Source organism: Petaurus breviceps, unplaced genomic scaffold (assembly GCF_028583685.1).
Source record: "Petaurus breviceps papuanus isolate PSGF00001 unplaced genomic scaffold, PetGlider_PUasm1.0 111, whole genome shotgun sequence".
NCBI classification, from domain to species: domain Eukaryota; kingdom Metazoa; phylum Chordata; class Mammalia; order Diprotodontia; family Petauridae; genus Petaurus; species Petaurus breviceps.
In genome coordinates this window covers 247130-271703 of record NW_027185600.1, presented here as the reverse complement: position 1 = coordinate 271703, position 24574 = coordinate 247130, and the positions used below count along the sequence as shown (strand labels likewise).

Here is a 24574-nt window from a genome sequence, read left to right as displayed (position 1 = left end):
AGAGAGAGAGAGAGAGAGAGAGAGAGAGAGAGAAGAGAGGGCCCACTCAAGATCCATCTCTAGAATTCCTTTATTCCCTTTGAATACCGCAAAATTCATGTATATATATATGTATATACATACACATGCACACACACAATTCATATTCCCTTCTGTATCATCTTTGATCCCTTATTCTTACCCTAAAGATCTTATACATTGCTAGGTCTTGTCATTTTTACCTTTGAAACATCAATTTCTCTATTTCTCCACTTAGTCATCACCCTACTTCAAGCCTGCCTGATCTCTTGACTAGACTATTGCAGTAACTTTCTAATTGGTTTCTCTACTTCAAGTCTTTCCCAATTCCAATCCAATGCCAAAAGTATTTTCCTAAGTTATATTCACTGTCTTCCCCCACTCCCATTCAATAAACTCCAGTACCTCCCTACTACATCCAAGAGAAAATATCAACTTTGCCCGGCATTTAAAGCTCTGCATTACCTGGCCCATTCCTACTTTTTCAGTCTCACATTTTACTCCCCTCCATTGACACTACAATCTTGTTACCCTGCCCCTTGTACATTACACACCCATTTTTCAAGTCTTTGCCTCCACAATGGTTCTCCCCTGTACCTGAAATGATCTCCTTCCTCATCTCTACCTCTTAGTTCCACTGGCTTCCTTCTTCAGGTAAAATTCTTCTTTCTGTGGGAGACTTTTCCCTTCTCTTTGCTTCTAGTGTCTTCCCTTCTAAGGTTGCCTTTTATCTACACTATATACATTTTTTTTATGTATCTACCCATTTACCTATTATCTTTTTCATTAGTATTTGAGCTCCTTGAGGGCAGGGATCATATTTTTGTCTTTTTCAATTACTATCACTTAGCACAGTGCCTGGCACATAATGCTTAAGAAATGATTTCATCCCCTAACACTTATATGCACCTTTTTTCATATATACCCAACCTAGAATGAGCAGAATAGTTTCTTTAGTGAGCCAGGGAAGATAGAATGTCCGCCCATTCAATAGAAAATCAGACAAGATAACTCACGGTTCTGTCCTGGAAATTCAGTCTAGGGATCCGAGAGCGATCTGGATGAGGAGAGGCAACCATAAGGATGCACAAGCAGCAAGTCTGAAGATTTATAAAGCTGAAGTGGGGGGTGTGGCCAAGAGCTTCCTCCTCTTTTCTTTGTTTTGAGGCTTGACTCAGGGTAAGTCTAGATTTGGGTGGGGCTTGTCTTGAGATGAATAACTAGAAATATGAGTTGAGCTTCCTTGGGGTCTTTGGCTTAAATTCCTTATTTCTCAGTCTTTGTAATTGGGATTGAGCACCATCTTCTAAAAATTTATTAAGGGAGGTAGCTTGATACATTGCAAAGGCACCCTGGATTTGGAGGGAAAAAATAAACTTAGGTTAGATGCTCAAATCTGGTATTTAGTATTAGAAACTTTGAGCTAGTCCAGAATCTATCTGGGTCTCAGTTTTTCTCATCTCACCTACAAAAGTCATCATGGCTCACATGTGCACAATATAATGCTTTGCAAAATGTTTTATATACACTATTCAACAAATCTAACAAATATTTATCAAGTTGTTATTATGGCTAAGCCACTATACAAGGATCTAAGGATTGAAAAGAATAATAAATGTTATAATTTCTGTTCTTAAAGAATTTATAATCCTCTAGGCAAAGGGGGGCTGCCTCATAGAAACAAGTTAATACAGAGTATTTTCAAAAAGAGTGGAAGCAATTGGAAGTCTCAAGGAAAATCTATGTATTAGTTAGGTCCTGAATTGTGCTTTGAAGGAAATGAGGGTTTTTGGCAGATAGAGGATGGAAGGAATACAATTTAATACTTGGATACATCTTATCAAAGGGAATAACTAGAATGTTGAGCATGGAAGATAGTCAGTAGGGTGATATGACTGGGACAGAATCTGCAAGAAGGCTAATAATGTGAAAGAAGACTAAAAAGGTACATGACAGTCTCATTTTGTATGGTTTAAGTGGATATGGAGGACTTTTTATTTTAATCATTTTAATTTAATTCACTATAGCAAGAATTTATGCATAACTCCTATATACAGTCACCCTTAAGTTAGGTATTAGGGATAGAGCGAATAAGGCAGCTTCTGCCCTCAAAGAAATTATATTCTATTCATGGGAAACAATCCAGCACAGCTAAACAAATACAAGATACATACACACATAAATGATACTCTTTTAAGCTGAAATTTTTGAGTTGCTATATATATACCAGGTCTTGTAATAGCCAGGATAGGAGGGGGCAGGGAGAAGGCTTCTGGAAGAAGTTTTTTTTTGAAGTGTCTTGTAGAAACTTGATTTCTCTGAGGTTTTGATGAGAGAGGAGGTTCCTAGATGTGTTCAAAAGCACAGAGGTGGTAGACAAAATAGCAGCCAGGCCGCTCTGACTAGAAGAAATATATGAGGAAGAAGCAGAATATGCAATAAGTCTGGAAAAGGAGGATGAAGAAAGACTGGAAAGGGTTATAAATGTCAAAATGAAGAGTTTGTATTTTTATCTTACAGGCAATTGGAACTTCTTAAGCTCTCAATTCCAATTGAGTAACATTCTGACACCTGTGAACAAATGGATGAATGAATGAGTGAAAATATTACAATTAATCAGTTAATGAAAAATTCAGCTACTATGTGCCAGGCATTGTCAAAGACCCTTCTGATTTAGAGATATAAGTGAAACAATCCCAACCTTCATTGAGTTTACTGTCTCAGGTAGGGGAAGACAATATATACATATATGGGAGAGAGCATCCAGGAGGTCAGAGTTTCAGAGAAGTTAAGAAAGGTAAAGGGTTAAAAACGACCATCCAATTTTGAAGAGATCTTGGGTAACTTTTCAGAGAATTACTTCTGCTGATAAATTTAGAAGTAATTTGCACACGGTTGAATAAAAGGGGAGGAAATGGGATAAAGGAGTGCATATACATTTTTCTAGGTATTTGGCTGTGAGAGGATAGATAAGAGATGGTAAGCCAAAGGAAGACCTACCCAATCCTTAATTTTGCTTCTATTTTTTATACTGAGCAAAATTCTCTTCAGACTAGGGAGTATCAAACTAAAACCGTTAACAAAGAGTTAGTATCAAAGATAAGTGAGGAGATGGTAAGAGTATCTAACTGCTCTCAACAAGTCAAAATGAGCAGAACCATGGAAATTCTACCTCTGAAAAGAAAATAAATGAGCATATGTGATTGCTTAGTAGTTATTGGGAATCTTTGAAAGACAGAAGGGTAGATGTGCCATATAACTGGAGAAGTCAAAATGTTCTTCTGTCATAGAAAGTTGAGACAGGGCATAGGATTACAAAAACTATGGGCTGCTGAGTTTTGGGTACCTGACAAAATTTTAGAATATGACATCAAATTGATGGTTTATAAACATCTAGAAGGAGAAACAATGATAATTAAAGCCAACATAGTTCCATCAAGAACAGGTCATGCCACTTCATTGCTCTTTTGTCAGGGTTAATAACATGGTAGAACAGGGAAGTGTTACTTAACTCTTCAGTGCTTATTTAAGTAGACATTTTGTCTAATCTCTTACATATTCCTTAATGTCTATCTGGATAACTATACAGTGTCTTCCTGACTTGGGTCCACTTTTAAAAAAAACTCACACATATTTATTTTATTTATTCCTCTAAGTAATTCCAAATTATATATAAAATTTTTAACATTCACTTTAAAAAAAAATTTGAGCTCCAAGTTCTCTTTCTCTCCACACCCCTCCCCCCCCAAGACTTCAAGAAGGCAGGGAATATGGTATTGCTTATAAATTTGAGGTCATACAAAACATATTTCTATTTTATGCATGTTGCCAAAGAAAACACACAAACCCAAGAAAAATAAAGAAAGTAAAAAAAGCACACTTCAATCTGCACTCAGAGTTCATCAATTCTCCCTCTGGAGTTAGACAGCATTTTTCATTAGGGTTCCTTTGTAACTGTCTTGATCAGAATAGCTCAGACTTTCACAGTTGATCAATCTTATAATATTGTTGTTACTATGTATAATGTTCTCTTGGTTCTGCTTACTTCACTTTGTTTCAGTTCATAAAAATTTTCCCAGATATTTTGAAACCATCCAGCTCATCATTTCTTATAGGATAATACTATCCCCCCCAAAAAAACAAAACAAAACCCCAAACAACTCATATACCACAACTTGTTCAGCTAATCCCCAATAGATGTGTATCCTCTCAATTCCCAATTCTTTGCCACCACAAAAAAAAAGGTTCCAGGAATATTTTTGTACATACAGGTTCTTTTCCCTTTTCTCTGATCTCTTTGGGAAACAAACCTGGTAGTGGTATTGCTGGGTCAAAGGGTACGTATAATTGTATAGCCCTTTGTGTATAGTTGCAAATTGCAATTCAGAAGTGTTGGGCCAGTTCACAACACCACCTACAGTATATTGGTATCCCAATTTTTCCACATCTCCTGTATCATTTCTCATTTTTCTTTTCTGTCATGTTAGCCAATCTGATAGGTTTGAGGTAGTATCTCAGATTTTTTTTAATTTGCATTTCTCTAATCAATAATGATTGAGAATTTTTTCCCATGACCATTGATAGCTTTGATTTCTTTTTCAGAAAGTTTGTTGTTCACATCCTTTGACCATTTATCAACTGGGGAATGGCTTGTATTTTTATAAATTTGGCTCAGTTCCCTATATATTTAAGAAATAAACTTTTTATCAGAGAAACCTGGTGTAAAAACTCCCCTGTTCACCAGTTTCCTGCTTTCTTCTAATCTTGGCTGCATTAGTTCTATTTGTACAAATCCTTTTTAGCTTCATGAAATTAGAATTATCCATACCCACTTCCTGTGATCCTCTCTATTTCTTATTTGTTCATAACCTTTTCCCCTTATCCAAAGATTAGATCTATTTTTGTTTGACTATGTATGGCAGGAGTTCTTAAAACTCTCTCTTTCTGTCTCTCTGTATGTGTGTGTGTGTGTTTGCTGGACTCCTTAGGCAGTCTGGGCAAACCTATGGAGTTCTTCATAATCAAAGTAAATGCCAAATTTCACTCAGAGTTTGTCAGTCAAGAAACATTTAACAAGTAACTATTATGTGCCTGGCATTGTGCTAAGTACTGGGGATACAAAGAAAGTCAAAAGACAGTCCATGCCCTCAAAGGAGTTCATCATATAATGGGGAAGACAATACGTAAGTAACTGTGTTTTTTTTTTTTCAAAAAAAAGCTACATTCAGGACAAATACAAAATTATCAACAGAAGGAAATATTAGAATGAATAATGTTTCCTCTTTCTCCATGTCTACATTTGGTCCAAACCAAAGTTTCCTTGCAGATTCACTGGACATGGAGAAATAAGTTCCCATATGCCTAGTTCTCCAAATCTTTCCATTTATTTCAGGTTGAACTGCACTGCAGATAGATCATTGACTTCTCAATAACAGAATTTTTACTAATAATAACTCCTAGAAATGACTAATATCTCCTATCTTCTCTTTCCAGCTACTTATCCACTGAACCACTTGGAAATTATTTGTTTTTCTTCTTGTGTTTTTTTCCTCTCAAAGTCCTTTCACCATAGAGTCATGTGTCCTAAGCCTCTAATATTGTCTAATCCAATGTTTTCCAACCCAAACTTTATTGTCAGTTGACTAGACATCCAAATTCTCTCTTATGTACTAATTCTAAACTTCTATAAGACCAGGCATATACTTAATGTTTAGGGAGTGATTTAGACTGAAGGGTAAGTGAATAAATAGACCAGTGTTTTCCCAATACCAATTCTCCTATGGATAAAATTTTAATGGTCTCAAAAACCTCTGCTACTAAAAGAACTTCCTATATCCTGCTTCTCTTACCCACACCCACTCCTCCCCATCCCTTCTATGCTGATCTTATAGAAGGTTAGAAACTAATAAGAGAGAATTTAGATGTATGATCAATTGACAGTACAGTTTGGTTTGGAAAACACTGGATTAGAGAACATTAGAGGTTTGGGACATGACTACAGTGAAAACACTCTAATAGCAAAAAACACTACAAGAAGAAAGAAAAATAATTTTCAAGTGGTTCAGTGGATAAGTAGCTGGAAGGAGAAGATAGGAAATATTAGGCACTTCTGGGAGTTATGACTAGTAAAATACTGCCATTTGAGTGAATTACCTGCAATGCAATTCAGCCTGAAATAAGTGGAAAGATTTGGAGAACTAGGGATATGGGAACTTACTTCTCCATGTCCAGAGAATCTGGAAGAAAATGGTGGTTTGGACCACATGTATGCACAGAGAATGAGGAAGCATTATTAATTCTAATATTTCCCCCTTGTTGATTATTTTGTATTTATCCTATATGTAGCTTTAAAAAAGTTACTTGTATATTGCCTTCTTCATTATATGATAAACTCCTTTGAGGGCATAGATTGCCTTTTGACTTTCTTTGTATCCCCAGTACTTAGCAGGGTGCCAGGCACATGATAGGTACTTATTAAACGTTTTTTGACTGACTAAATTCTAACTGAAATTTAGCATTTCCTTCAATTATGAAGAACTCCATTGGCTTGTCCAGACCACCTAAGACATCACACACACACACACACACACACACACACACACACACACACACATTTTTAAAAACCTCTGTCATACAAAATGAGACAAAAATAGATCTCATCTATGGATGATAGAAAAGGTTATGACCAAATAATGAATAGAGAGGATTATGGGTAATAAAACAGATAATTCTGATTTCATGAAAAGTTTTTGTACAAACAAAACTAATGCAGTCAAAATAGGAAGGAAAACATGAAACTAGGAAGCAATTTTACAATAGGTTTCTTTAATAAAAGGCTCATTTCTCAAATATATAGGGAACTGAGCCAAATTTACAAAAATACAAGCCATTCTTCAAGTGATAAATGGTCAAAGGAAGTGAATAGTCAATTTTCAGAAGAAGAAATCAAAGGTATCAATAGTCACATGAAAAATGCTCTCAGTCACTATTGATCAGAGAAATGCGAATTAAAACAAATCTGAGATACTGCCTCATACGTGTTAGATCAGTTAACATGAGAGATAAAGAACATGAGAAATGAATGATACAGGAGATGTGGAAAAATTGGGGTACCAATATACTGTTGGTGGAGTTGTGAACTGGTCCAACACTTGTAGGGAACAATTTGAAACTGTACCCAAAGGGCTATAAAAGTGTACGTACTCTTTGACCCAGCAATACCACTACCACGTTTGTATCCCAAAGAGATCAAAGAAAATGGAAAAGAACCTGTATGTAAAAAAATATTTCTGGCTGCTTTTTTGTTATGGCAAAGAACTGGGAAACAAGGGGATGCACATCTATTGGGGATCAGCTGGACAAGTTATGGTATATGATTTTGTAGGAACAGTATTGTCCTATAAGAAATGATGAGCAGCATGGTTTCAAAACATCTGGGAAAATTTTTATGAACTGAAAAAAAGTGAATTGAGAAGAACCAAGAGAACATTGTACATATTATATTATATAATATTATAAAATGTATAAATAATATATGTTAATATTGTTAATTTATTATGTAATGATATATAGATAATACAAAATAATATTATATAATCTTATAAAATTATAAAATAAAAAGAAATATTATAAAACAGACCAATTGTGTAATGCTTAGCTATTCTGATCAAGACAGTGATCCAAGACAATTCCGAAGGAACCTGATGAAAACTGCTATCCAACTCTGGAGAGAGAACTGATGATCTCTGAGTGCATACTGAAGCACACTTTTTGTTACTTTTTAAATTTTTCTTGGGTTTCTGTGTTTTCTTTGACAACATGGATAAAATAGAAATATGTTTTGTATTACCTCAAATGTGTAATCAACACCATATTTCTTGCCTTCTCAAGATGTGGAGGGTGGGGAGGGGGAAGGAGGGAGAAAGTTTGGAACTCAAAATTTTTAAAAAAATTATTGTTAAAAATTTTTATATATAATTGGGAAATATTTAGTGAAATAAAAAATGTATTAGCAATGTTTAAAAAGTGAATCTGAGTCAGGAAGAGGTTGTACAGAGTTATCCAGATAGACATCAAGGAATATGTAAGAGATTAAGCAAGAGGTCTGCTTGAAAAAAACCCTGAAGTGCTACTGATGGTGACAGGAACACTTCTCCGACTGATTCTCAGAACTTGAGAACACCACTTTCTCAGACTCATCATTAGAACACATCTTCAACAGAATTTAAAGTTCAGAGAGGAAGACTGAGATTCAACTTCCCTACTTCATTGAGTTCTTTGGAGTAAGTAGTGATCCATACATGCAGGGGGGAGAGTTCCATAGTGGGAGAGGGAGGCTAAGATTGTTGGAGGAAAGGAAAGACCATGCTGGTAAGCATCAGAAACACTACAAGGAAGGAAATCCTCTCTTTTATACTTAGAAACATTCACTGGCTCACCACAGACAATAAGACAAAAACTGATTTCCTTGGCATGACATTCAAGGCCGTCAACACTCTGACCAAGGTGCTGTTAACTTTATCTTTCATGAATCATATTTACAAAGACTCTACTAATACCCATCTGGTTTTCTCATTGCTCTCTAAATGTGCAAGAAAAGGCAAAAAAAAGATTTTTTCTATGAATTTCATGTTAATTAGATGTCTCTTGAATTGTTCCTTTTCTGAATGTTGGGGGACAAACACCCAATGGCATTAGATATTAAAAATCAGGGGGAAAAAAGAGAAAACAAGAAAAAAAGTCTTCCATATGACAGACCTTCAAAATACTTCAATTGAAATTCAATTCAAAATACTTGAATCTCAGCATCATGTAATGTGATGTGCATAACTGAGCACAGTACTTTGAAAGTAATCTGCTCATCAGTACAATATAACAAGACTATATCATCTACTTCATCCTCCTTGTTTTAGGTTCCATGCTTTTCTTTAACACTGATACAAATGTAGAAGAGCAAAGAATAAATCCTGGTAGCACTTTACCAGAGACCTCCCTCAAAATGCTCTTTGATCCCATCATTTTACCACTTCCAAATCTATCCTACCACACTACCATCTAGCCCACATCTCTCCATCTTGTCAACAAGGATAGAATAAGTGACTTTATGAAATACTTTGCTGAAATTTATATCTATAATGCTTGCTTGTTCTACCATGTTATTTACCCTGACAACAGAGAAATGAAGTTAGTCTGGCATGATGGACCATATTGAAATGGATGCTTCTTTTAAGGCATTTACAAGATAGACCACAAGCCATTCTTCTAAAATTAACTAATTGTGCCAAATAATGGAATCATATCCTGTCTTCACAAGTCTTTGACCTAATTATCCCTATACCATTATGAGGAATTAAAGGATGCTAACTTATATAGGAATATACAACCAGTAACAGATATCAAGGCTAAATACTTAATCAGTTAGCTGTTTGGGCTAAAAGTCTAGTCCAAATAGTTCAATCTTATACTTCCATCTTACTATAGTAACTCAGATGTTCCAGTATCAATTTGTTATTTAACAGATTTAATATTGTTTAAAAAACTTTTTGATTATAGAGTTATGCTATGAAAGAATAGCTACATAGCTATGGTAAGGGAACAATGTTTTCCTAATTTCATGTCAATTCCAGGCAAAAGGTATGTAGATGACCAATTGCATTGAGCCAGGCTTAAAGTTAGTCATGTGTCATACTGATGAAATTGAGTCAGGAGACTCTTACCTCAGCTCATGTGTAATAGTTGTTCTCCCAACTTGTTCCATAAGAACACACTTTGTAATTCATAGATGAAGTTCAGCAACCCCACAGGATTGCTGGCATCATGAATCATTGGCTCAATAGTATTCCTTTTTTTTTGCTTTTTGGAGGGGCAATTGGGGCTAAGTGACTTGCCCAAGGTCATGTGGCTAGGTTTTTGTGTGTCTGAGACCAGATTTGAACTCAGGCTCTCCTGACTCCAGGGCTGGTGCTCTATTCACTGTGTCACCTAGTTGCCCCTCCTATAGATTTTTATTTTTTTGCTTTTTTTTTTCCAACAGCATTCCTTGATAATCATACCTGGAGTCAGATTCAGAATGATAGTTAACATCCCAGAAGGTCTTGAATAGTAGAAGAAATAGGTACCTTACCCAGAACTTCACATGACCCTTAGTGAATTCAGGAAAATATTTTCATTTAACGCTTTTTTGCAAGAGAATGGGTGACCTGGCAGGCACACTTGTGGTGCAAAAAACATAATCTTTTATTTTCTTGTCCTGAATGCAAATCCCTTCCCTGTTTCCCCATTGGTTGGGTACTACAGAGTTTACAGCCTATCGGGAGAGCCGAAGCCACTCACACATGAGTCTCCACCCCTGCTTACATCTTCCATTCCACGTTTCAGCACCCCTCACCCATTTTCTTTTTACTTTATTTGGCAAAAGCTACTCATAGCTTGTTAGTGTAAATGGACATGTTAGACTGCAAGACCAGCTACAATCAGTTTTAACAGGGCTAGGCCCAGTCTCAAGCAAGACCTCCCTATTGTATGTGGAAGGGGAGGGATTTCCAATTGTCTAATTTCCACATAAGCTCTTATACCCCATTGAGCAATATGTAGGAACAACATCCTAATGGTGATTTCCTTCAGTTACATCCTCTACTACATTTACAACCAGTTTTTTCCCTGAAGTAACCATCACAGGTTTCACAAGTCATTTATTATATGATTTCTGTGGAAAAAAAGTTCAAGCATCCCTTCCAATAGCAAGTTCCAATAATCAGAGTTTCAAGTATGTGACTATAATCTCACATTGGTGACAGTAAGAGATTCATCACAGAAAAGTATTACTCCTCTCAGAATCCCTTTAAACAATGAAATCATCTTTAAGGTGAGTCTTAAGTAGTTTGCATACATTCCTTCGCATGTTCTGGTTCCTAATTAAAAAACAAACATAAGTAAAATCAAATTTCCCATTACAACAACACAAAATAGTTCATAAGTGACTACTCTTAATAGATTTGCATCTTTATTTCTTAAGTTTATTTACCCTTCTCTAACCATACTCAATCTGAAAGAACAAGAATACTTCAGGAATTGAATCTTATACACATAAGTTCAAACACTAATTTTAATTCTTGCTTAGACCATGGAATGAATTCAGATCAAAACAGCAAGATTTTTCCCACTTACAATTCATTACAGTAAATTAGATGCTTTACTATAAGATGCCTTAGATCTCTGAGGCTGCTTCCATTGAGCTGTGGACTCTGACTCTGTTTCCTTGAAAGTACCCATTTAAGGCCAGTTCAAGGACACAACAAACCTAGGAATTAAACTTGAAAATTCACAGTAAGTTTGGACATAATTATTATTCAATTATTGTTGCAACAAATTAGCTTGCAAATGAAAACTCAGTAGACCTGCTGGTGGAGTCAAGATGGCAGAGTTGAAAGAGGATGTCTGCTGGGCTCCAGCTCCCACCACCTCCAATTCATGTAAAAGGGGACTGTGAACAAACTTTGGAGCTACAGAACCCATAAAATTACACAGAGAAGCTAACCTCCCACTGAGGACAGCTCAGCAGGCCAGCAGGAATCAGCCAGCACAGCACTCTGGGAGCTGAGACAAGCCCCACTCAAGCCAAGGTTTTAGCCCCAGAGTGGGCCTGACCAACCACAGGTTGGAGGGATTCCAGATCACCAGCACCTGTGGTGATTTTCAGAATTATCAACACATAGATACTAAGGACAAAGTGAGAGGTAAGTGCAGTGTGGACTTTGGGATCTGGTAGTTGGAAGTGCGTCGGCTTTTGCCCCCCAGGGCGAGAAGCCGCTGAGGAGCCGGGTGTGCAGCTATGCTCACATGGTAGCTTCAGCTAGTGGCCTGCAGACTGTAGGGGGACCAAGCGACCAGTCTGAGGGGCAATTGCTCTTGCTTTAACCTGCTTGGATCTGGATTGCAGTCTAGGGTGGAGGTCCTGGGCTGTGTGACCAGCTTGCCAGAGTGTGTGGAGGCCTCAGAGAGGGCACCCAACTAATACCTCCAGCCATTGAGGAAACCCCAGTGTTTGGGATGAAACTCCCTGGTCTGGTGGCAGAGTCCTATTGTTGCAAAAAGCCCAAAAGTCAAGTGACTGAGTGGTGACATGAGCAGGCAAAAGAAGCAAAATAAACAGAATATCCCAACTTTACACTCCTATTTTGGGGACAAAAAGGATCAAAGCATGGAACAGGAGGAAGACAGTGAAGTCAGAACTCCTGCACCAAAAGCTTCCAAGAAAAATATGAGCTGGTTATAGGCCATAGAGGACCTTAAGAAGCAAATAAGAGAAGTGGAGGAAAAATTGGGAAAAGAAATGAGAATGATGCAAGAAAATTATGAAATGAGAGTCAACAGCCTCACTGAGGAAAACACACCTTAAAAAGTAAACTAGCTCAAATGGCAAAAGAGGCTCAAAAAGGCAATGAGGAGAAGAATGCCTTAAAAAGCTGAATTTGCCAGATGGAAAAAGAATCTCAAAAGCTCACTGAGGAGAATTACTCCCTCAGAATCAGATTGGAGCAAATGGAAGCTAATGACTTTATGAGAAATCAAGATGCTGTTAAACAGATCCAAACAAATGAAAGAATAGAAGGCAATGTGAAATATCTCATTGGGAAAACCATTGACCTGGAAAATGGATCCAGGAGAGATAATTAAAAAATTATTGGACTACCTGAAAGCCATGATCAAAGAAAGAACCTAGAAATCATCCTCCAAGAAATTCTCAAGGAAAACTGACTTGATGTTTTAGAACCAGAGGGCAAAATAGAGATTGAAAGAATCTACCAATCACCTCCTGAAAAAGATCCCAAAAGAAAACTCCTAGGAATATTGTAGTCAGGTCCCGAAATTCCTAGATCAAGGAGAGAATATTACAAGCAGCTAGGAAGAACAATTTGAATACTGTGGAAACACAATCAGGATAACATAGGATCTGGCAGCTTCTACACTGAGGGGTCAAAGGGCTTGGAATATGATATTGCAGAGGGCAAAGGAGCTGGGATTAAAACCAAGAATCACCTACCCAGCAAAACTGAGTATCATGTTTCAGGGGAAAATATGGTCATTCAGTGGAATAGAGGACTTTCAAGTATTCTTGATGAAAAAACCAGAGTTGAATAGAAAATTTGACATTCAGATATGAGAAGCAAGAGAAGCATCAGAAGGTAAACAGGAAAAAGAAATCATAAGGAACTTATCAAAATTGAACTATTTACATTCTTACATAGAAAAACAATAATTGTAACTTATGAAACTTTTCTCAGTATGAAAATAGTTGAAAGGAATAGGAATATATATATATATATATATATATATATGTCTATTTAAGAGGGTGTATGAATACATACATGAATGTGTATATATGTTTACAGGTATACATAGATAGTGGTCACAGGACCAATTTAATAGGAAGGGATAATACCTAAAAGGAGAAAGTAAGAGGTGAGAGAGGAATATAATGATAGGAGATGGGGAGACACAGAATGGGGTAAACTCTCTCATAAATAAAAGGCAAGGGAAAATGGTTACAATGTAGGGGAAGAATAGGAAGGCAAAAAGGAAAAACCTTATTCTCATTGAATTTGGCTCAGGGAGGGAATGACATACACACTAAATAGGGTATCTCACCCTACAAGAGAGTAGAAGGGAAGAGGATGAGAGGGGGGTGATGGAAGGGAGGGCAGGCTGGGGGGGGAGGGAAGTTGGAAGCACCCACATTTGAAAAGGGATGGGATCAAAGTAGAGATTAGAACAAGTGGGAGGTGGGATAGGATGGAGGGAAATATAGTCAGTCTTTTACAATATATCTATTATGTTAATGTTTTGCATTAGCTACACATGTACAACTTATACTGAACTGCTTATCTTCCCAGTAAGGGTGGGTGACAAGGGAGGAAGGGAATGAATCTAGAATTCAAAGTTTTAAAATCAAATGTTTAAATATATACACATAATATTATTAATACTACTTTACATGTAATTGGGAAATAAGATATACAGGCATTGGGGCATAAAGATCCACCCTGCCCTACTGCAGAAGTCAAAGGGGGTATGGGAGAAGATATGGGAGAGAGCAGATTGGAGAAATGGATATCCTGTGGGACTGCTATTTTGGGGCAGTGGGTAGGGGAAAAATGCAGAAAAAATTTGTAACTCCAAATCTGGCAGAAATAAATGATGTAAACCTGAAGTTAATAAAGCATTTGAAAAAAAAAGAAATTCAGTAGACCTTCTAAAAATCACACAAAATATTTTGCAAAACATTTCTTTGTAAAAGTATTTCCCTTTTTTAAAACAGTTTCCAAATGATCCTGATGTTACTATAACAAACTAAATTCCAAATAACCACAAAATTCCTAGTTATCTAAATTGTCTAGTCAAAAAGGAATTTGTATTGAGGAGGAGATTATGTTTTTATAAGCATATCCAATTAAACTAGTCTTATCATAATAACAAGTTTACCAGGTCCTTAAAAGTTTTACCCAATATCTTTTCTTCCCTTTGTTTTTAAACGTATCACTAGTAATTAAGAAAACAAATTATATTCTAGAATCTCGTGAATATGGTGGTAGTTTACAAACCTCCAAATTAATGAACACATACAAACACAAATATGTCCTTCGATAAAATAACACCCCTATTTTGAGCAAGGATTTCCATTTACTTGGTAAGAATTCAACAACAATGACAACAACAACAATAACAACACCTCTTGCACAGGGTTGATAAGAATTACAATGGAGATTTTACGTCTTTTCTTTTCCTGATTACCAATTTTCCTTTCACAAAAATATCTTTGTAATTATTTGATTTAACTAATAACTCCAAAATAGCTTAGTTAACTGTCTTAATTTTTATAAGTGAGAGCCAAATAATTTTAGCTGAAACTTCCCTTTTAAATATTGACAAAGCTTGGAAGTCTATGATTTCTTAAGTTCTGTTACTTCAGGATATTACAATAAATAGTCAGATAGAATGACCTAACACTTCCTAACCCATTCATTTTTTTTCTTTCTGACAGTACAATTTTTAATCTAAAATCTATATTATAAGAGAAATTGCTTTTCTAACAACATAGGTGATACAATTGTCACCAGATTACATAATGTAAGGAAATTTTGAAATATAATACCATAAACATCATGCATTTTTAGAACTTGAAACAAGACCATTTAATTACCAATCAGGTGACCTTAATCTGCTTATACTGGAGCAAGTCCCCATTTCCACCCAACCAACCAGTCTCCTGACACTGATTGGTTCTGTTTGCTCTTATGACCATAAAGCTTCACCTATTGAGAAGCTAGTCCAGCTCTTCAGCAATTTTTATCCTTCAAACTCACTCTCCCACTGCATTTCTTGGTGCTGAAACCTGGGAAGGGAAAACAGAGAGTTGCCCCAAGAGCCTCCTCTTTCCTTCCCTGTACTGTTTCTCTGGGTGAATTCCTCGAATTCAGCCTCTGCCCAGGGATGGTAAATCTTTCCTCCTTGTTTCCCTTCCCTTCTCTCCATTGTCCTCTCACTGACTCTGGGGTCTTCCTAGGAGGTCTCCACTGTTAGAAATGACTGGTCAGTGTCAGTTTTGGGGATGTCACACATCGTACAGTGTCCTGCAGCTTGCCTTCCTATATACCTGGGAACACCTTGGCCTGAATGTAGTCCTAGTCATACTGACCCTTTAGGATGCTAAAGCCTTGATGCTTTAGTCAGTGATGGGACAGGAGACCTCCATCCCTCCCAACTCTCTTTACGGATGCCTTCTTAACAATTGGGACAAATTTGTGGGACAGGATTTGAGGAGGAAATGTATGGTCTTTGATTATAATACAACTTGGCCTTGATATTGTCTCAAAGATCAGGAAAATGGCCTGAGAATAGCTCCTTAAATTATAATACCTAGTAAGATTTAAAATGAAGCCACCCAGAGACTTCTAAGGTCTGTTGCTAGAAAAGCAAACAAACAAACCTGTAACTCTTTTCTTTATGATTCCCGGTCTGGCCAGCCTGGAGCTATAGTGAAAAGTTAGATACAGCTAAAAATATCTTAGCAGGTTCAGGAGGTTTTGAAATTAATCATTAAGAAGTCTGGAAATTAATCATTTTGGGATTGCAGGAGAAAACACCTGAGATTTTTGGGATAATTCTATAAACTCATCCTCTGTTAAAATTTCCACACAATACTAACACCCAGCATTCCCCACTCCCTTCCCTGAGTTAGGAGTGTATCTCAGTATGGGGATCTTCAACAGCCCCATGCATTCTTGTTAACCCCTTTCATCCCAGATCAGATTAAAAGAAGTTCTGGAGAATTGAGGGAAAAATAGTTATGGTTGCTGTTATGGGATAAAAATGATATAATGATTGTAAAGTGCTTAATACAAGGACTGGCATATGTTAGATAAAACATTATTATTACATTTCTAGTTTAATGTAGTTGTTCCATACCTGATAACTTTGAAGTGATTTTTAAATGCCAAAAGTAATAAGATCAATAATTTCTATATATAATAATCTGAAAATGCAATTGTCATCTGAAATGTATTGTTTGTGTTATTATTACATTTCTAAATTTTATTTCTAAAATTTTCTTAGATTGTAAAATATGAGAGAACATTGTGAAGTAGAAATGTTGTTAAAGCAATTTTTTTTGCCTTTTGGAGGGCAATTGGGGTTAAGTAACTTGCCCAAAATTACATGGCTAATTTTTTTTCTGTGTGGGTGTTAACTGTCTGAGGCCAGAACCAAACTCGGGTCGTTCTGATTCTGGGGCCGGTGCTTTACTCACTGTGCATAGGATATCCACTCTTCCAATCTGCTCTCTCCCATATCTTTTCCCATACCCCCTTCGAATTTTCCAGTAGGGCATGGTGGGTCTCTATGACCCAGTGCCTATAGAACATTTCCCAATTACATGTATAATAGTATTAATAATAATAATAATAACTATATATATTTAAACATTTGATTTTAAAACTTTGAATTCCAGATTCATTCCCTTCCTCCCTTGTCACCCACCCTTACTGGGAAGATAAGCAGTTCAGTATAGGTTGTACATGTGTAGCTAATGCAAAACATTAACATAGTAGATATATTGTAAAAGACTGACTATATTTCCCTCCCTCCTATCCCACCTCCCACTTGTTCTATTCCCTACTTTGATCCCATCCCTTTTCAAAAGTGGGTGTTTCCAACATCCCTCCCCACCAGCCTGCCCTCCCTTCCATCATCCCCCTTCTCATCCCCTTCCCCCTACTCTCTTGTAGGGTGATATACCCTATTTAGTGTGTATGTCATTCCCTCCCTGAGCCAAATTCAATGAGAGTAAGGTTGACCCATTTCCTTTTGCCTTCCTATTCTTCCCCTCCATTGTAACCATTTTCCCTTGCCTTATCTATATGAGATAGTTTACCCCATTCTGTCTCTCTCCATTTCCTCATTATATTTCTCTCTCCCCTCTAAATTTCACCTTTTAAATATCATCCCTTCCTATTAAATTGGTCCTGTGCCCTCTATCTTTGTATACCTGTATACATATATACACACATTCACATATGTATTCATATGCCCATATATCCTCCAATGTAGACATATATATATATATATACATATATATATATATATATATTTCTATTTTCATACTGAGAAAACTTTCATCAGTTACAATGATCGGTTTTCCATGTAGGAATGTTAATAGTTCAACTTTGATAAGTTCCTTATGATTTCTTTCCCCCGTTTACCTTCTCATGCTTCTCTTACTTCTTGTATCTGAATATCAAATTTTCTATTCAACTCTGGTTTTTTCATCAAGAATACTTGAAATTCCTCTATTCCACTGAGTAACCACATTTTCCCCTGAAACGTGATACTCAGTTTTGCTGGGTAGGTGATTCTTGGCTTTAATCCAAGTTCCTTTGCCCTCTGCAACATCATATTCCAAGACCTTTGATCCCTCAGTGCAGAAACTGCCAGATCCTATGTTATCCTAATTGTGTTTCTGCAATATTCAAATTGTTTCTTCCTGGCTGCTTGTAACATTCTCTCCTTGATCTGGGAATTTTGGGACCTGGCTACAATATTCCTAGGAGTTTTCTTTTGGGATCTTTTTCAGGAGGTGATCGGTGGATTCTTTCAACCTCTATTTTGCCCTCTGGTTCTAAAACATCAGGGCAGTTTTCCTTGAGAATTTCTTGGAGGATGATTTCTAGGTTCTTTCTTTGATCATGGTTTTCAGGTAGTCCAACAATTTTTAAATTATCTCTCCTGGATCTATTTTCCAGGTCAGTGGTTTTCCCAATGAGATATTTCATTTTGCCTTCTATTCTTTCATTGGTTTGTTTAACAAGCATGTTGTTTAACAGCATCTTGATTTCTCATAAAGTAATTACCTTCCATTTGCTCCAGTTAGACTGGAGCAAAAAAAAAGCTCACTCCTCAGTGAGCTTTTGAGATTCTTTTTCCATCTGGCAAATTCGGCTTTTTAATTTTCTTATTCTTTTCCACATTGCATATTTGTGCCTCTATTGCCATTTGAGTTAGTCTGTTTTAAAGGTGTTATTTTCCTCAGTGAGGCTGTTGACTCTCATTTCATAATTTTCTTGCATCGTTCTCATTTCTCTTCCCAATTTTTCCTCTACTTCTCTTATCTGCTTCTTGAGGTCTTCTATGGCCTGTATCCAGCTCGTATTTTCCTTTGAAGCTTTTGGTACAGGAGTTCTGACTTCACTGTCTTCCTCCTGTTCCATGCTTCGATCCTTTTTGTCCCTAAAAGAGGAGTCTAATGTTGGAATCTTCTGTTTGCTTTGTTTCCTTTGCCTGGTCATGTTGCCACTCAATTACTTGACTTTTGGGCTTTTTGCCACAGTAGGACTCTGCCACCAGACAGGGGAGCTTTCATCCTAAATGCTGGGGATTTCTCAGCGGCCAGAGATATTAATTGGATGCTCTCTCTGAGGCCTCCACACACTCTGGCAAGCTGGTCACACAGCCTAGGACCTCCACCCTAGACCACAATCCAGATCCTAACAGGTCAAAGCAATAGCAATTACCCCTCAGACTGGTCACTTGGTCCCCCCTGCACTCTGCCGGCCAGGAACTGAAGCTGTAATGTGGCACTGGCTGAGCCAAGGAATCTCAGTGGCAAAAGCTGTTGCACTCCCAACTACTGGCTCCCAAAGTCTGCCCTGCACTGACCTCTCATTTTGTCCTTAGCATCTATGTGTTGATAATTCTGGAAACCACCACAGCTGCTGGTGATCTGGAGTCCCTCCAGCCATTGGCTGGTCAGGCCTGCCCTGGGGCTCAATCCTCTGGGTCACTCGGACCTGGGCTTGGCTCCCAGTACACTGGCCGATTCCTGCCAGCCTGCTGGGCTGTCCTCAGCGGGAGGCTAACTTCTCTGTGTCATTTTGTGGGTTCTGTAGCTCCAAAGTTTGTTCAGAATCCCCTTTTGCATGAATGGGGCTGGAGCCATGCAGAGCTCTACTACTCCACCATCTTGACTCCACCAACTTAGTTTTAATCAATTCCAATTTTAAAGGTTTATTTTTGCTATAAGGTGGGAAAGAGTGATATCTATCATTTTACAATTTTCCAACTAATTTTCTTCCATAAATGTTTATAGATTATTCCTCTTAACATCAGGATAAATTTTAAACTGTTTTTAAAGAAGGGGAAATTCTCTTGTGTAATTTTTAGAAGACCTACTAAATTTTCATTTGCAAGATAATTTATTTCTAAATTACTGTAATGGGTTATAAAGCAGAAGAGACCTTGCTGTTTTGATCTGAATTTGTAGTTATTTCATGGCCTAAGCAAGAGTTAAATTAGTATTTGAACTTATCATGAAGAGACATATCAAATTATAAAGGATGTCCTTTCAGAGGAGACCTGTCTTGAGGTCCCTGCCTCCAGAGGCAACTTGGAGAGAAAAGATAAAAGTTGACTGTAACCAAATACAGGGAGTCCAGGAGATAGGAGCAGGGATTTTGGACATAAGACTTACTTTCCCTTTAGAATTAGGACTTCAGGAGGAAAGAGTCCTGTGGGCGCCCAGTCTCAGAAATGTTGGGGAAGAGTCCAGTCTCCAAGGTCTACTCTTATCTGAGTCATGGCACCATTAACGTCAGCCTTGCAGATTTTGTTCTAAGAAAGAGACAAATGAAATTAGGTTGTGCCTATATTTTTAATTTCTCTTAAACTAGTGATTGACATGCATTGCATGGGAATTACAGTCCAGAATTGGTCTCCCCTAAGGGAGCCAGTCCAGAACTGGCTCAATTTGGGAGTAGGGGGTACAGAGTTAAATGTCCTTTGAAGAACAGGCATTCCCAAGGGGTGCCAATCAACTCTGATTGGTTAACATACTGGGAGGTGGGTTATATTAAAATGAGGGTCTTGGGGTAGAAGACTTAGGTCACTTAATCTTGGTCAAAGAGACATCAATTAGGGGTGGCCAGGTGGCTCAGTGAGTAAGAGCATTGGCTCCAGTGTTGGGATGACCTGGAGATCGAATCCTGGGCTCAGATACTCAGCACCACACCCAGAAATAACTGGCTGTGTAACCTTGAGCAAGTTACTTAACCCTGATTTCTTAAAAAAAAAAAAGAGAGAGAGAGAGAGAGACATCAATTTCCATATCACTTGTCTTAACAAAAAAGGAAGAATTAACATTTTCCCAGACCTGCCTGGGCAAACAATCAGCAGAAATAGACTCTTTAGATAGATACTAATGTCTTTCTGAAGAGGAAACTGAACTTTGGAAGAAAGGGGAAAATTGGGGAAGCTCGGAGTTTCTAAGATAATTACTAAGAAAAATCATTTTTCACAATAGCTTTCCTCCTTACTCAACATTCTATCGATTGCCTTTGAATAAGGGGTATCCCAGTGTTAAATTGTACTCCTTCCTTCTTCTATCTCGTAGGATCACTCATTTCCTTCAAAGTATAGTTTAGGTAACAATTTCTGTATAGGTTTTTCTTGAGATTTCCAATTTCTTCCACTCTTTTCGAAATTATTTTGTATTAATTGTGTATGTGGTACCCCCTTTTCTTTGAGGGTTGTAATTTTTTTGCGAACAGGAATTAACATATTCATTAAAATTTTTAATTCTTAGATCTTTGTGATGAGTTCAAGGTATAACCCAAGAATGCTGGGATGCCACCTGAAATGATGAATAGATAGATGTGTGGTCCTATTGTCTGAAAGAAATTCACTCAGACAGTTCTTCATGTTAAAGAAAGGCATTTTTTGGGGTGACACAACCAAGCAGGTCTGCTCCCATGTGGGAGAGACAGAGTATAGGTGGCAGGCCCTGCTCCATTAAGGGAGGCAGTGGGGCCCTGCTTTCTGTAGGAGGCAAAGGTGATTGGTCATGTTAAAGGTCTGGTTTAAATTCAATGTTATGGCTGGAGGTGCTTTTTTTATACAGCAAAGCAAGGAGAATAGGAAAGGGAGCCCGGGAGGAGTGCTCCAGAATACATACAGATAAGAAAGGGTAACAGGAAAGAGGGAGGGGGAGAATTTTTTTGGAATATCCGGTAAGGGAGTGCTTTGTGAAAGCACACAGGTAAGTCCATTGTGGGGAGCTTCAATGCATGGTCCTTTTTGATCACTTGTCTGATTGGTCACATCCTGTATCTTATCTCGTATCTCACATCCTGCAGCCTGCTTGCTTCATCTGTCTTGAGCGCTCCTATCTGCCTTACCTCATCATTTGCAAGTGCCTTAGCCATAATGAGAACTTGATAAATATTTGTTCAATTTATTGAATAGCGTATATTAAACATGTCACAAAGTTCTAAGTTACACTACATTGTACACATTTGAGCCTTGATTTCTGTAGGTGAGTTGAGAAAAGCTGAGGTCCAGGTAGATTAAGGACTTTGCTCAAAGTTTCTAATAGTAAATACCTAATCCAAGCTTATTTTTCCTTTCGAATCCAGAGTTCTTTGCAATGCATCAAGCTACCTCCCTTAATATGTTTAGAAGATTGTGCTCAATTCTAATCACATAGGCTGAGAAGTAAGGAACTCAAGGCAAAGACCCCCAGGAAGCTCAGATCATATTTCTAGTTATTCATATCAAGACAAGCCCTACTCAAATCCAGACTCATCCTGAGTCAAGCTCCAAAACAAAGAAGAGAGGAGGAAGCTCTTGACCACACCCCCACTTCGGTTTTATAAATCTTCAGACTTGCTGTTTGCCCATCCTCTGGTTGCCTCTCCTCAGCCAACTTGCTGTTGGATCCGTAGATGAAATTTACAGGAGAAAATCGTAAGTTATCTTGTCTGATTTTCTCCTGGATAAGAAGATGTTCTGTCCTCCCTTCCTCACTATCTAGGGTGGATGTATATGAAATAAAGTGTATATGAATGTTAGGGGGTATAATCATTTGTTAAGCATTTGTGGTCCCTGCTCTCAAAGAGCTCAAGTTCAAATTGAGGCAACAAATGGGCGAATTATTAGATACATAAAAGATTTATAGAGTAGATAAAAGGTAACCTTAGAAGGGAAGGTATTAGAAGCCAGGGGAATGAGAAAAGTCTCCCATAGAAAGAGAAATTTTAGATGAAGAAGGAAATCAGTGGAACTGAGAGGTAGAGATGAGGAGGAAGTGCATTTCAGGTACAGGGGAGAACCAATGTGGAGGCAAAGATGTGAAAGATGGGCATGTAACGTACAAGGGATAGAGTAACTAGATTGTAGTGTCTGTGGAGGGAAATAAAATATAAGAAGATTGAAAAGGTAGGAAAGGACCAGGTAACAAAGAACTATAAATGCCAGGCATTTTCTCTTGAACATAGTCACAAGGGGTGACTATGATTTAAAAAAAATCACTTTGGCATTGAAATGAAAATGGGAAAAACTTCAAGAAGAGAAATTAGTTAGAAAACTACAAGCTACTAAATAGTCTGGGCAAGGGTCATGAAGGCCTGAGGTAGGGTGATGACTGAATGAAGAAATGGAAACAGATGTAAGTGATTTTGCAAAGGTAAAAATGACAAGACCTAGCAATGTATAAAATCTTTAGGGTGAGAGTGAGGAGTCAAAGATGACATGGAAAGGAATATGAATTGCATGTATATATGAATTTTGGAGTATTAGAGGGAATAAAGGAATTCTAGAGATGGATCTTGTTTTCACCCTCCCTCTCTCCTTTTCTCCCTCTCTCCCTCCTTCTCTGTCTGTCTCTCTCTGTCTCTGAATCAGCAAAATGTCTTCCTCAATCTGTCAACTCTGAAATTTCCTCTACTCTTCTCCCACTGCCCCACTGTTTTTTGAGTTGTTCAGTCATTTTTAAGTTGGGTTGGCACTCTATTCACTGTGATGCCTCCCTGCCCTCCTGTTTTTCCAGAACAGTCTCCAAATCATAGACTTTATGCTGTGCCCAAGGTTATACAACTAGTTATTGGTAAACCTATAAAGAAAATCCACGTCTACTTGATGGAATCCTAATAAAGCTTCCCCCAGCGCCAATATTCTAACCTACTTATAGGCCCCACTGAACAGCAGGCCCACTGCCTCTACCTAGCCACTCAACTCCCCCCACCCCAATATCCTAACTTCTTCACATATGCCTCACTGCTCACTAGCACAACAGGCGTGTCCATGAACTTATATTTCTCATAGAACAGCAGGTGTGTCCATGCAGTCAACCACAACTACCTCCATCTAGTTTCAGATAGGACTAATACTCAGCCAATCAGAAAGCAGCACCACCAGGATGCCCGAGCAGGATGTGGACCCCCAGACAACAGGAGGGTCTTTCCCTAAGTAGGCACCTGCACCATAATAATAAAGAACTGTATGATATAGAGAAGCTTATTATAATATCATTATCATTCATATATATTGACCCAAATGGGATTTTCTGTATGCATTGTGGGTAACTGCACAGTTTTACTGAGGCTGGGACTCCTTCCCTATTACCTTAACAAAGCTCTCCTGCTTTTTTAATATTCATAATTTCTGTTATGTAATCACATCTTTACCCTATAAAAAGCTATCTTGCTTTCTCTGAAGTTATTGGTCCTTCTTGGAACTTAGTCTGCTTCATGAGAGGCATCAATCTCAATAAATGCCTCTACTTGCATTAGAGGTGGTCTGACTCTGAATTCTTTGAGATGGTTCCACCACAACACATCATGAAACCTTAGCAGTTTTTGACAAAGTTTAAACTGCAACATACTGACTACTAGGGTATTCTTTTCACTAGACCACACTCATCTACAGCATGATTTAGATGAATGGGTATTTGATCTGGAAGGAAATGACTTGGTTTCAAATTCTCACTCAGTTTTATGGCTGTGTAACGATAGGAAAGTTGTTTGGCCTCTTTTCTGTAAAAATGAGAGGTTTCAATTAAATGACCTCCAATTCTAAATCAATGATACTCCTGGAGAGGGAGTGGGGTATAAGAGAAAAAGAACTGAGTGAGAACTTAAAAGATGCATTGTGTTCTGCCACTACCTTTTTGAAGGACTTGGCAAATTAAACTATATAATCCTCAGTTTCCCTTCTTGTAAAATGGGGAAGGGTT

General features: G+C 37.7%; 1 protein-coding gene across 1 annotated transcript in view; it reads right to left on the bottom strand.

The window, feature by feature from the left end:
• LOC138157044 (TRPM8 channel-associated factor 2-like) overlaps nucleotides 1-1141 on the bottom strand; it is an 8128-nt gene extending 6987 nt beyond the window's left edge. The window contains exon 1 of the mRNA XM_069082468.1: nucleotides 1035-1141. The gene's annotated coding sequence lies outside the window, so the exon portion shown is untranslated. The remainder of the gene's footprint in view (nucleotides 1-1034) is intronic.
• Between the last annotated feature and the right edge of the window lie 23433 nt (nucleotides 1142-24574).